Genomic DNA, 12,028 nt, shown 5'->3' with positions numbered 1-12,028 from the left:
GAAAAGGCCCTAGATTTCGTAACCACCCTCCAGGCTTCCCGATGAGTTGGTACCCGGAGGAGGGCCTTAGATTCTGAACGAAGTGAACGGGTAGGTTCGTATCGAGAGAGGCGTTCCACAAGGTATTGAGGTCCCACGCCGTGTAAGGCTTTATAGGTCAAAACCAGCACCTTGAATCTCACCCGGAAGCAAATAGGAAGCCAGTGCAGACGCGCCAGGACAGGTGTTATATGCGAAGACCGACTGGTCCTCGTCAATAATCTGGCAGCTGCGTTCTGCACCAGCTGAAGCTTCCGAATTGTCTTCAGGGGCAGCCCTACGTAGAGCGCATTACAGTAATCCAATCTTGAAGTTACCAGAGCGTGAACAACGGAGGCGAGGTCGTCCCTGTCCAGATAGGGGCGTAGTTGGGCTACCAGACGAAGATGGTAAAACGCATTCCGTGCCACCGAGGCCACTTGGGCCTCGAGAGACAGGGAAGAGTCGAGAAGAACCCCCAAACTACGTACCTGTTCCTTCAGGGGGAGTGTAACCCCATCCAGAACAGGGTTAACATCCACCATCTGAGCAGGGAAGGCACTAACCAACAATGTCTCGGTCTTGTCTGGATTGAGTCTCAGTTTATTAGCTCTCATCCAGTCCATTATCGCGGTCAGGCAACGGTTCAGCACATCAACAGACTCACCTGAAGAAGATGAAAAGGAGAAATAGAGCTGCGTGTCATCAGCATACTGATGGCAACGCACTCCAAAACTCCTGATGACTGCACCCAGCGGCTGCATGTAGATGTTGAAAAGCATGGGGGACAAAACTGACCCCTGAGGGACTCCGCAATGGAGAGTCCATGGTGTCGAGTAATGTTCCCCAAGCACTACCTTCTGGTGACGATCCGCGAAGTAGGAGCGGAACCACTGCCAAGCAGTGCCCCCGACACCCAACTCCGTGAGTCTCCTCAGAAGGATACCATGGTCGATGGTATCAAACGCCGCTGAGAGATCAAGGAGAATCAACAGAATCACACTCCCCCTGTCCCTCTCCCGACACAGGTCATCATACAGGGCGACCAAGGCTGTTTCGGTGCCAAAACCGGACCTGAAACCGGATTGAAATGGATCTAGATAATCGGTTTCATCCAAGAGCGCCTGGAGTTGGCTGGCAACCACCCGCTCCAAAACCTTGCCCAAAAAAGGGACATTCGCCACCGGTCTATAGTTGTTTAAATTATCTGGGTCCAAGGAGGGTTTCTTTAAAAGAGGTCTCACTACTGCCTCCTTGAGGCTACCAGGGACCACTCCCTCCCTCAAGGAGGCATTAACCATCTCCTTGGCCCAACCGGTGGTTCCAGCCCTGCCAGCTTTCACTAGCCAAGATGGGCAAGGATCCAGAACAGACGTGGTCGCCCGAACCATTCCAAGCACCTTGTCCACTTCCTCAAGCTGCACCAACTGAAACTCATCCAATAAAGAAAGACAAGGCCGTGCTCCGGACACTTCAATGGATTCATCTGTCACAACATCAGAGTCAAGGTCCCTGCGGATACATGCAATCTTATCTTGAAAGTGTCCAGCAATTTCATTACAGCGGGTCTCAGATGTTTCCATAGTATGTTTAGAATCAAATCTTTTTTATAGCCATCAACCACAGAAACTTGCTTTTCCTAACTCTGGCAACCTTGCAGAGCCACTTTTCCAAAGATTCGCTCATCCATCTCTCATTCATATAACTTACATTGATTACATTAAAACTAGTAATATTGGAAAGAATAAAAGTATACATGTTCATGTTCTGAAAATCTTCAGCTCATTTTGCAAAATAATGTCTGACATGACACTAGGGGGCAGTGCAGGGGCAGTGCTATATAAGCCTGTGCCACCTCTTGACCTTTCCTCTTCGGATTGCAGTGCCTATTATTCCTCCCTCCCTAGGTGGCAGTGTAAGCTTACTGGTCACTTCAGGGCAGGCAGGTCTTTTGGGCCCATTTGCAGATTTGCCCTATGCTGATGGTTTTTTTGTGCCTACCCTGCACTGCGCCATCAGGATGAGAACCTATTTTGTTCATCATCATCATTAATAACCTTCCTCCCAGTAGGAGCCTATGGCAACACTTTAGTAGTGGGCTGCCATCATATTTGGGCAGAGGTGTGCCAAAAGGGAAACGTAGGCTACTTTCACATTGCCCTTTATTCTGTTGATCTTACAATTTCTTACCTGGTAATTTCCACATTATATTTGATTTTTCACATGACGTACAAGATAGTTCTTGAATTCTAGTGGAATATAGTGCACATTTAGTACAAATTTTCTTGATAAATGATACCAGAAATAATCCGTTTGCAAGCTTGGGAACCTGGAAAATCACAGGAGCTTTTCATTAGCTGCAGCTGCTCACATGACAGGCATCCCAGCATGCAGTGCATACCTGATCTTTAAGTGTGCTGCTTTTTAGTTTTGCCTGATGAATATTGTACTGGTATTCCGCATAGGCACAAGTAGCAGCAGCATTTCCTGCACACTCCCCTGTGTCTATACAATTAAAAATATATGTCAGATGCTAAAGCAAGAGGGGCTGCATGGCGACTGGACCATAGACCTCCTACACAGTGGGGAGCTACAGTGTTCATGTGTATAATGGGTGAGGGACAAAGCCAAGACGTTGTTCATTGCAGCCATTTGAAAGACATTTGCGGGAAATCCTGGTATATCGGCTGAAAAACTAATGCAATAAGCCCCATGTCTCAAAGAAGACCTGCTCCACGAGCTAGAGGGAGCCCCAGCTGACGAAGTGTCAAGGCCCCAGCTGACAAAGCGTCAAGGCGAGTTAAGCAGCAGAGCGAAAAGAGGGTAAGTAGCTCCCATTTATTCCATTATTTAAATTGAAGTAAAACAGCTCAGAGCAATAACTAATAAGGGCAGCCCAAGGTCACCCTGAGCTAGGAGCCAAATCCTGAAAGAACCTATATCTTAGGAGACAGATCCTAGGAGAAGGAAGCCCATAGAAAGCTAGTTTTCAACACCACCCTAGCAGGAAAGCTTCAGGGGACACTGTAAACAAGGCTAAATTCCAGTCGGAGAGAAGGGGGAAAAGGAAACTCCACCGACACATACAGGGAGAGAGACAGCTCAGTCCTTGCTAAAAAGGGCAGCTTCAGCATATAAAGTCAGAGCACCCTAGCGAGGGAGCCTGCTCCACGAGCTAGAGGGAGCCCCAGCTGACAAAGCGTCAAGGCGAGTTAAGCAGCAGAGCGAGTTCGGCAGCAGGGCGAGGAGGCCAGGGCCCCCCACTCTGCCCGTCTGTTCCCTGACCTCAACTAAACCACAGTCTCCAACCCATTAACGTAATAAACCTTAAACAAAACTATGCAGGTAAGAAGCCAGCAGGGGTGTGGGGGCTTTCCAGTGTTTTGCACCGCCTGCAGCATGTACGACTATCTGCCTGTTGGACAGAAGACATGGGTGTGCTCTCGGTGCAATGAGCTCCTGGCTCTCCGGGAACGACTTCATTTCCTTGAGGCCAAGGTGGCGGACCTGGAAAAGCTGAGAGAGGCAGAGAGGTGTGTGGAGGAGGCCTTCAGGGACGTTATAGCTGTGTCCCACTCCAACGATGATAGCTCTCCTGCTATCATGGAGAACGATGGTCTCGGGGAAGGAGAGCATCCAGCTGAGGAAGAGGGAAACGATCCCTTAGAAGGGACCCATTCCTTGGGGGATGAGCAGCTATCCTCTCGTGCCGAGGATATATCTCCAGGGGGTGGAGGGATCCTTGTAGTGGGTGATTCGATCATTAGGAACATAGACAGTGGGGTGTGTGATGGGCGTGTAGACCACAAGGTGTTTTGCCTGCCTGGTGCGAAGGTTGCGGATATCGCCCGTCGTTTAGATAGTTTGGTAGACAGTGCTGGGGAGGAGTCAGTGGTCGTGGTGCACATTGGCACCAACAACATGGGGAAATGCAGCCGTGAGGTCCTGGAAGCAAAATTTAGGTTGCTAGGTAGGATGCTGAAAGCCAGGACCTCCAAGGTGGCTTTCTCTGAAATGCTACCGGTTCCACGCACAGGACCAGCCAGACAGGCCCAGCTTCGCAGTCTCAATGCGTGGATGAGACGATGGTGTCGGGTGGAAGGGTTTGGATTTGTTAGGCACTGGGGAACATTTTGGGACAAGCCGGGCCTGTACAAAAGGGACGGGCTCCACTTGAACCAGAATGGAACCAGACTGCTGGCACTTAAAATTAAAAAGGTAGCAGAGCAGCTTTTAAACTGACTGAGGGGGGAAACCCGACAGGAGCTGAGAAAGGTCCGGTTCAGAATAAACCTCCCCCCTGGGATAAAAACCAAAGAAATGATGAAATTTTAAAAGGGGTAGGCCTAGAAGTAGGCATTGTGAGAGCAGGGGCACAGGATATCAATTCAGAAGAGCAAAATTACCACAGGCCAAACCACAAGTGCCAAAGACACTTGAAGAGAGACACTGCTTACAAGTGCCTGTACGCTAATGCTAGGAGCCTCCGAACCAAGATGGGAGAACTGGAGTGCTTGGTCTTAGAGGAGAGCATTGATATAGTGAGCATGACGGAGACCTGGTGGAATGGAGAAAACCAGTGGGATACGGTTATCCCTGGATATAAACTATATCGGAAGGACAGGGAAGGACGTATTGGTGGCGGAGTCGCTCTATACGTGAAAGAAGGCATTGAATCCAGCAAGCTCGAAACCCCAAAAGAGGCAGACTCCTCCACAGAATCGTTGTGGGTGGTGATACCGTGCCCCAGGAGGGACTTAATACTGGGAACGATCTATCGTCCCCCTGATCAAAATGCTCAGGGAGACCTTGAGATGAGATATGAAATTGAGGAAGCATCCAAACTAGGAAATGTGGTGACTTCAACTACCCGGACATAGACTGGCTGCATATGTGTTCCAGTCATGACAAAGAAGCAAAGTTTCTAGATATTCTAAATGACTATTCCCTAGATCAGTTGGTCATGGAACCGACCAGAGGGACGGCAACCCTGGACTTAATCCTCAGTGGGGACCGGGACCTGGTGCGAGATGTAAGTGTTGTTGAACCGATTGGGAGCAGTGACCACAGTGCTATTAAATTAAACATACATGCAACTGGCCAATTGCCACGAAAATCCAACACAGTCACATTTGACTTCAAAAGAGGAAACTTCACAAAAATGAGGGGATTGGTAAAAAGAAAGCTGAAAAACAAAGTCCAGAGGGTCACATCACTCGAAAATGCTTGGAAGTTGTTTAAAAACACTATATTAGAAGCTCAACTGGAGTGCATACCACAGATCAGAAAAGGTACCGCCAGGGCCAAGAAGATGTCAGCATGGTTAACGAGCAAAGTCAAGGAAGCTCTTAGAGGCAAAAAGTCTTCCTTCAAAAAATGGAAGTCTTGTCCGAATGAAGAAAATAAAAAAGAACACAAACTCTGGCAAAAGAAATTCAAGAAGACAATAAGGGATGCTAAAAAAGAATTTGAGGAGCACATTGCTAAGAACATAAAAACCAACAACAAAAAATTCTATAAATACATTCAAAGCAGGAGACCATCTAGGGAGACAATTGGACCCTTGGATGATAAGGGAGTCAAAGGTGTACTAAAGAACGATAAGGAGATTGCAGAGAAGCTAAATGAATTCTTTGCATCTGTCTTCACAGTGGAAGATATAGGGCAGATCCCTGAACCTGAACTAACATTTGCAGGAAGGGATTCTGAGGAACTAAGACAAGTAGTGGTAACGAGAGAGGAAGTTCTAAGCTTAATGGACAATATAAAAACTGACAAATCACCGGGCCCGGATGGCATCCACCCGAGAGTTCTCAAAGAACTCAAAGGTGAAATTGCTGATCTGCAAACTAAAATATGTCACTTGTCCCTCGGGTCCTCCTCCGTGCCTGAGGACTAGAAAGTGGCAAATGTAACGCCAATCTTCAAAAAGGGATCCAGAGGGGATCCCGGAAATTACAGGCCAGTTAGCTTAACTTCTGTCCCTGGAAAACTGGTAGAAAGTATTATTAAAGCTAGATTAACTAAGCACATAGAAGAACAAGCCTTGCTGAAGCAGAGCCAGCATGGCTTCTGCAAGGGAAAGTCCTGTCTCAGTAACCTATTAGAATTCTTTGAGAGTGTCAACAAGCATATAGATAGAGGTGATCCAGTGGACATAGTGTACTTAGACTTTCAAAAAGCGTTTGACAAGGTACCTCACTAAAGGCTTCTGAGGAAGCTTAGCAGTCATGGAATAAGAGGAGAGGTCCTCTTGTGGATAAGGAATTGGTTAAGAAGCAGAAAGCAGAGAGTAGGAATAAACGGACAGTTCTCCCAATGGAGGGCTGTAGAAAGTGGAGTCCCTCAAGGATCGGTATTGGGACCTGTACTTTTCAACTTGTTCATTAATGACCTAGAATTAGGAGTGAGCAGTGAAGTGGCCAAGTTTGCTGACGACACTAAATTGTTCAGGGTTGTTAAAACAAAAAGGGATTGAGAAGAGCTCCAAAAAGATCTCTCCAAACTGAGTGAATGGGCAGAAAAATGGCAAATGCAATTCAATATAAACAAGTGTAAAATTATGCATATTGGAGCAAAAAATCTGAATTTCACAAATACGCTCATGGGGTCTGAACTGGCAGTGACCGACCAGGAGAGAGACCTCGGGGTTGTAGTGGACAGCACGATGAAAATGTCGACCCAGTGTGCGGCAGCTGTGAAAAAGGCAAATTCCATGCTAGCAATAATTAGGAAAGGTATTGAAAATAAAACAGCCGATATCATAATGCCGTTGTATAAATCTATGGTGCGGCCGCATTTGGAATACTGTGTACAGTTCTGCTCGCCTCATCTCAAAAAGGATATTATAGAGTTGGAAAAGGTTCAGAAGAGGGCAACCAGAATGATCGAGGGGATGGAGCGACTCCCTTACGAGGAAAGGTTGCAGCATTTGGGGCTTTTTAGTTTAGAGAAAAGGCGGGTCAGAGGAGACATGATAGAAGTGTATAAAATTATGCATGGCATTGAGAAAGTGGATAGAGAAAAGTTCTTCTCCCTCTCTCATAATACTAGAACTCGTGGACATTCAAAGAAGCTGAATGTTGGAAGATTCAGGACAGACAAAAGGAAGTACTTCTTTACTCAGCGCATAGTTAAACTATGGAATTTGCTTCCACAAGATGCAGTAATGGCCACCAGCTTGGATGGCTTTAAAAGAAGATTAGACAAATTCATGGAGGACAGGGCTATCAATGGCTACTAGCCATGATGGCTGTGCTGTGCCACCCTAGTCAGAGGCAGCATGCTTCTGAAAACCAGTTGCCGGAAGCCTCAGGAGGGGAGAGTGTTCTTGCACTCGGGTCCTGCTTGCGGGCTTTCCCCAGGCACCTGGTTGGCCACTGTGAGAACAGGATGCTGGACTAGATGGGCCACTGCCCTGATCCAGCAGGCTCTTCTTATGTTCTTATGTTCTTATGAAGCCAAAGACAAAGACTTGGTGAGCACTCTGAGAAGCTTTTAAGGTGAATGGCGATTCCAGAGACTGGCGTCTCAGTTCTATGGGGATCGGGATATGGATTCCTTTGGGGCCAACATGAGTCATCTACCAGGAGCTATGGGGCCTGGGAAATGGAATTGCTCAGGATGGCTTCCTTCAACACCTTGAACATCTGGAGTAACACTCACTTCCCCAGTCCCAGGGGATGGGTGGTATTGCCCTACTGAGTTATAGTGAGGAATGGGTGAATTTGTCAGTTTTGGTTTCTCTCTATTTCTCATTCTTCCAATCTTCAGTTAAGTAGTCCACATTTCCACAGCAGTTCGTGATTTTTTAAAAAAGTCCTCATGAAAATTCATCAGCATTTTAGTGCGAATTTTGCCTAGTATACACATTTTTGCAAAGCATGTTTTCCCCAATATAATGCATTATTTGCATGTTATTTTTGGTAATATCCATTGCTATGCACATTTTCCCTAGGTCTATGCATTTTTATACACGTGACTTGCATGTCATTGGAGAAGTGCTCATTTCGAAGGATGGCTGTGTTTTGGTTCAAATAGTGTTTCAGAAAGAGCTTATTTAAATGTAAATTGAATCAAATTTGTTCTCCATCCCTAGTTACAGTTCAGTTTGAAAAGTGTGGTCCACCCTGCAGTGTTAGTTGCAGATCTGACATTACTGTTTAGTGACGTCGTGGCCCTAGTTCACCCATGCTCATGTCATTGTTTCAGCATGCACTCCCAAAAGGCAGCAGTAATAGCAATGAGCATGAGGGAAATGGCCCATCCTCAGAGGCTTATGAAATCCAAAGGTTTCCTGACTGTTCTTGAGAGGTTTCAACTTGATACCGCTGGTGCTCCTGTTGAAAGCCTAGTCACACTGTAGAACAGAGGAAGGCAAACTTCAGGCTTGTGAGATTGATTTCTTACCAGAGCCCTGAGATCTACCAACCAGAGCCTGGTGCCAAAGCCATAGACTTAGAATTCAAGAATTCTGAGCCAAGAAGTTTGCTTTGAGTACCAGAACTGAATAAAGCTCCCAGTCCTTCCACACACAAAATACACGCCCCTCCCCTCCTCTGCCTCCATCTCAGCAGTACAATTTTCAGTGGGAGTCATTTTGTTGCTGTTATTGTTCAACAATCAGGAATCAAAAATCCTATGCAATCGACTGCAAACCACCCAGAGATCTAACATAAGAACACAAGAAGAGCCTTGCTGGATCAGTCCAATGACCCATCTAGTCCAGCATCCTGTTCTCACAGTTGAAAATCAGATGCCTCCGAGAAGCTGAGCCCAAGAGCACTCTCCCTCTCTGCGGTTTCCAGCAACAAGTATTCAGAGACATATTCCAACTAACAGTGGATCTGTCCACCCTAGAAATCACTTGAGTGGCAGATAGACACCTCAGCTCCTTAGCATCCTCCCCCACTGAGGAATGCAAATCGGATGAAACGTAGGTGAGGCTAGCTCATTGTTTAACCTGCTCTGTAGCAGTCATGGCGGAGAATTTGGCATCCTATTAAGTGCTGCTGAAAACATTTAGGTTGCTGCTTGGACATAAACCTGGGAACAAGTTTAAATTGTCAAGCCTTTCCTCTTCTCCCAGGCATTTTAGCATGTGTTTTTAAATTGTTTTTAATTTTTTAAAAATTGTGTTTTTAAATCTTTTGTGTGTGTTTTAAAATTTGTATATTTGTTTTTAATTGCTGTAAACAGCCCAGAGAGCTTCGGCTATGGGGCGGTATATAATTATAATAAATAAATAAATAATTGAAGAGTGGTATAGGAATGTTTTCAATAAGTGATAAGAATAAATGAAGTGGGGTGGGGACCCTGAACATGGCAGAAGTACCCGTTTCTTTCAGCTCCAGGGAACTTCAGGCAGCTGAGTGGAAGGCAGTGGATACTGGGCTTGCGCTCCAGTCCCAGCAGGTTGTGGGGAGGGGAGCTGGTGGCAGCAGCAGACTCCAAGTTACTTGAATCCCAGAAATGATGCTGTAGGTTGAAGGAAAAGAACACTCATGAATAGGGATGGGGTAGGGGAATCTGGTTCAGTTCTCTTCTAAAGGCAAATCTACCTAATTCACACTTTCCAAAACAATAGGTGAACCAGGGCTGTGCACAGACACCCCCCACATCTGCCCTGTGGTTCCAATCTGGGGGGGGGATCAAATTGGTCCAATCTGGAAGGGTGTATCAAGTCAACCACCCACCCCAGCTTGGAGTCAGTCTGGAATAAGTTAGATGGTGAAGCTCATGTTTAATGAGGGTATAAAAACCAAAATTGACACAGATTTGCCCATCCCTAATTGTGATGGGAATTGCAAGTTAATTGCTGCAGTGTAGCCTCAACAAAGGGGCCCTGCAGTTCACCTCTGCCTGCTTCTACAACTCCAGCCAGCATAAGGACCCAGTCCTATAAAGTTTCCTCTAGCACTTTCTGCTCTAGGAGCAGTTCTTCCCCCAGTCTCAGCAGAGATCCTTGCCAGCCCTTCCCCTCAAAGTTCCCAGGACAGCTCGGGAATGCCAAAAGCAAACAATAAAAGCACATGCTTCTCTGTTACCACCCTGATTTTGGAGGGATGTTGAGACGTTCATCCTTATTCAATGGTTCCAGCTGCTTTTTCCTTTGGTCTCTTTCCTGGGGCAACAAAAGGCAGCTCTCCTTGCGCTCTGCATTCTGCTGCCTATAACTCAAGACTACTGACCTTCAGAGGGAAATTACAAGTTTATATGGCATAATGAAGGAAAAGAGGGCTGTTGAAGAAGCATTTTTATTAGAAGTGATTTATGAGCAGCTGGGGAACAATTGGTTGGGGGGGAGAGGATTAGTGTTATCTGGTTATTTAGTAATATTACAGAGTTGCTATTTCTCTTCTGATTTATTGCACTTCAGAGAGCTGGAGACCCCAGAAAGTTTTTGGAAGACTCTTCTTCTTCCATAAATCTAAACAAACAAAAGTGATGTAAACTAAGTTAAGAACCGGCCGAGAAGTCATTTGTCCTTTTTAAGTAGAAAAGCAAGGCTGGGCAGTTGCATGCGCTCCACAGGTGTCTCAACCTTGAATGGATCATTGGCAATGCAAGAGGAAAGCATCCGCCTATGCACCCAAGGATTAGCCCACAAACAAGCCAAAGATAGCTGGTGTGTAGTTCACACCTAATTTCAGGTGATGCCCCCAATCAGGTGAGGAGGGAGGGCCCAGTGCCCCTGGCCTCCTGGCAGCTGAGTCGCTCCTGGTTACTGGGAGGGAAGGGGCAAGGTGGCAGGGAGGTCAGCCCTGTGCAGTGCATCCACAGAGCCAGTCTAGTGCCCCTGCTGATGCACCTGCACAGTGCTGGCCTCCGTTCTGCCTTGTCCTCTAGATAAGTTGCAGTGACTCCATTGCTGGGAGGCCCAGTGCATGGCAACATCCCATGCATGAACTACATGCCAGCTATCTTTGGTATAGCCATTCTTAAAAAGGTCTTCAGTCCTGTACTTTCCCTGGAAAAGAAAGCCATACAAATCAAATTCAAAATACATCTCCATCCTATTGTATAGCCCTTCTCCATCCATCCATCTCCATCCTATTGTATAGCCCTTCTCAATCAGAAGGGGAGCAAGGGCTAAGAAATTCCTACTCATCCGTCAACAAGCAACTGGCTAATCATGTACTGTCTCACATAAAGAAGGCAGGGTGACCAGCAGCTGATGCATGTAAAAAGAATTTTGGAAGATGCTCCAAATGTGATTGGGCACTAGCACAACAAGTATACATTGGCAGTATCAGTTCTTCACATCAGCATGATTGTAAATTTTTACTGCCACCTGAATGTTATAAGTAGGTAACTTGATCATATCATTCAGGCACATTGGCTAAAAGGTCAGACTCATTGTGACATCATTTGATCATTTTTTAGAACCACTGAGGAAGACCTGCATGGCTGAAATGGTTTTGGTTTTTGGTAGAGATCAGTGGTTCCCAAAAGCTTTTTCCCATGGACCACTTGAAAAGTCCTGAAGGTCTTGGCTTACTGCGTAATAATTTTTCTGCCTGCTGTAGCAATTGTAACATGCTGTGCTAGATGCTGAATTATTTTTAATTGTATTTGTATTGCTTCTTTTATTTCTTGTATTTTATAGTATTGTAATTTGCATTCCATAGAATTCAACTTGTAATACAATAAAATACAAAAAAGAAATAAAAGAGGGAAAAATACAATTAAAATCAATGTGAATATTCAATATAGACATGCCATGAACCACCTGAATGAAATTCTGTGGACCACTGGTAGTCCACAGACCACAGTTTGGGTACCTCGGTATAAATAATATCTCACAAATTTGTTGATGAGTTACATGGATAGATAGTCACAGGGGTGTAGTCATCCAGGGTCTCAAGGGGTCTTAGACCCCTTACTTTTTTGGGAGCCAGGTCCCAGCAGGATCCCTATGCTTGCAGCATCCTACAAGCCAATCAGCGTGAAAGAGGAGTGTACTGGACACAGAGAAGAGTCTTCCAACATGCTTCCTTGTCCTTTCCTG

This window comes from Rhineura floridana, chromosome 6 (assembly GCF_030035675.1).
Source record: "Rhineura floridana isolate rRhiFlo1 chromosome 6, rRhiFlo1.hap2, whole genome shotgun sequence".
Classification (NCBI taxonomy): Eukaryota; Metazoa; Chordata; class Lepidosauria; order Squamata; family Rhineuridae; genus Rhineura; species Rhineura floridana.
The sequence above is the reverse complement of the archived record's forward strand: the minus strand, read 5'-3'. Positions refer to the sequence as shown.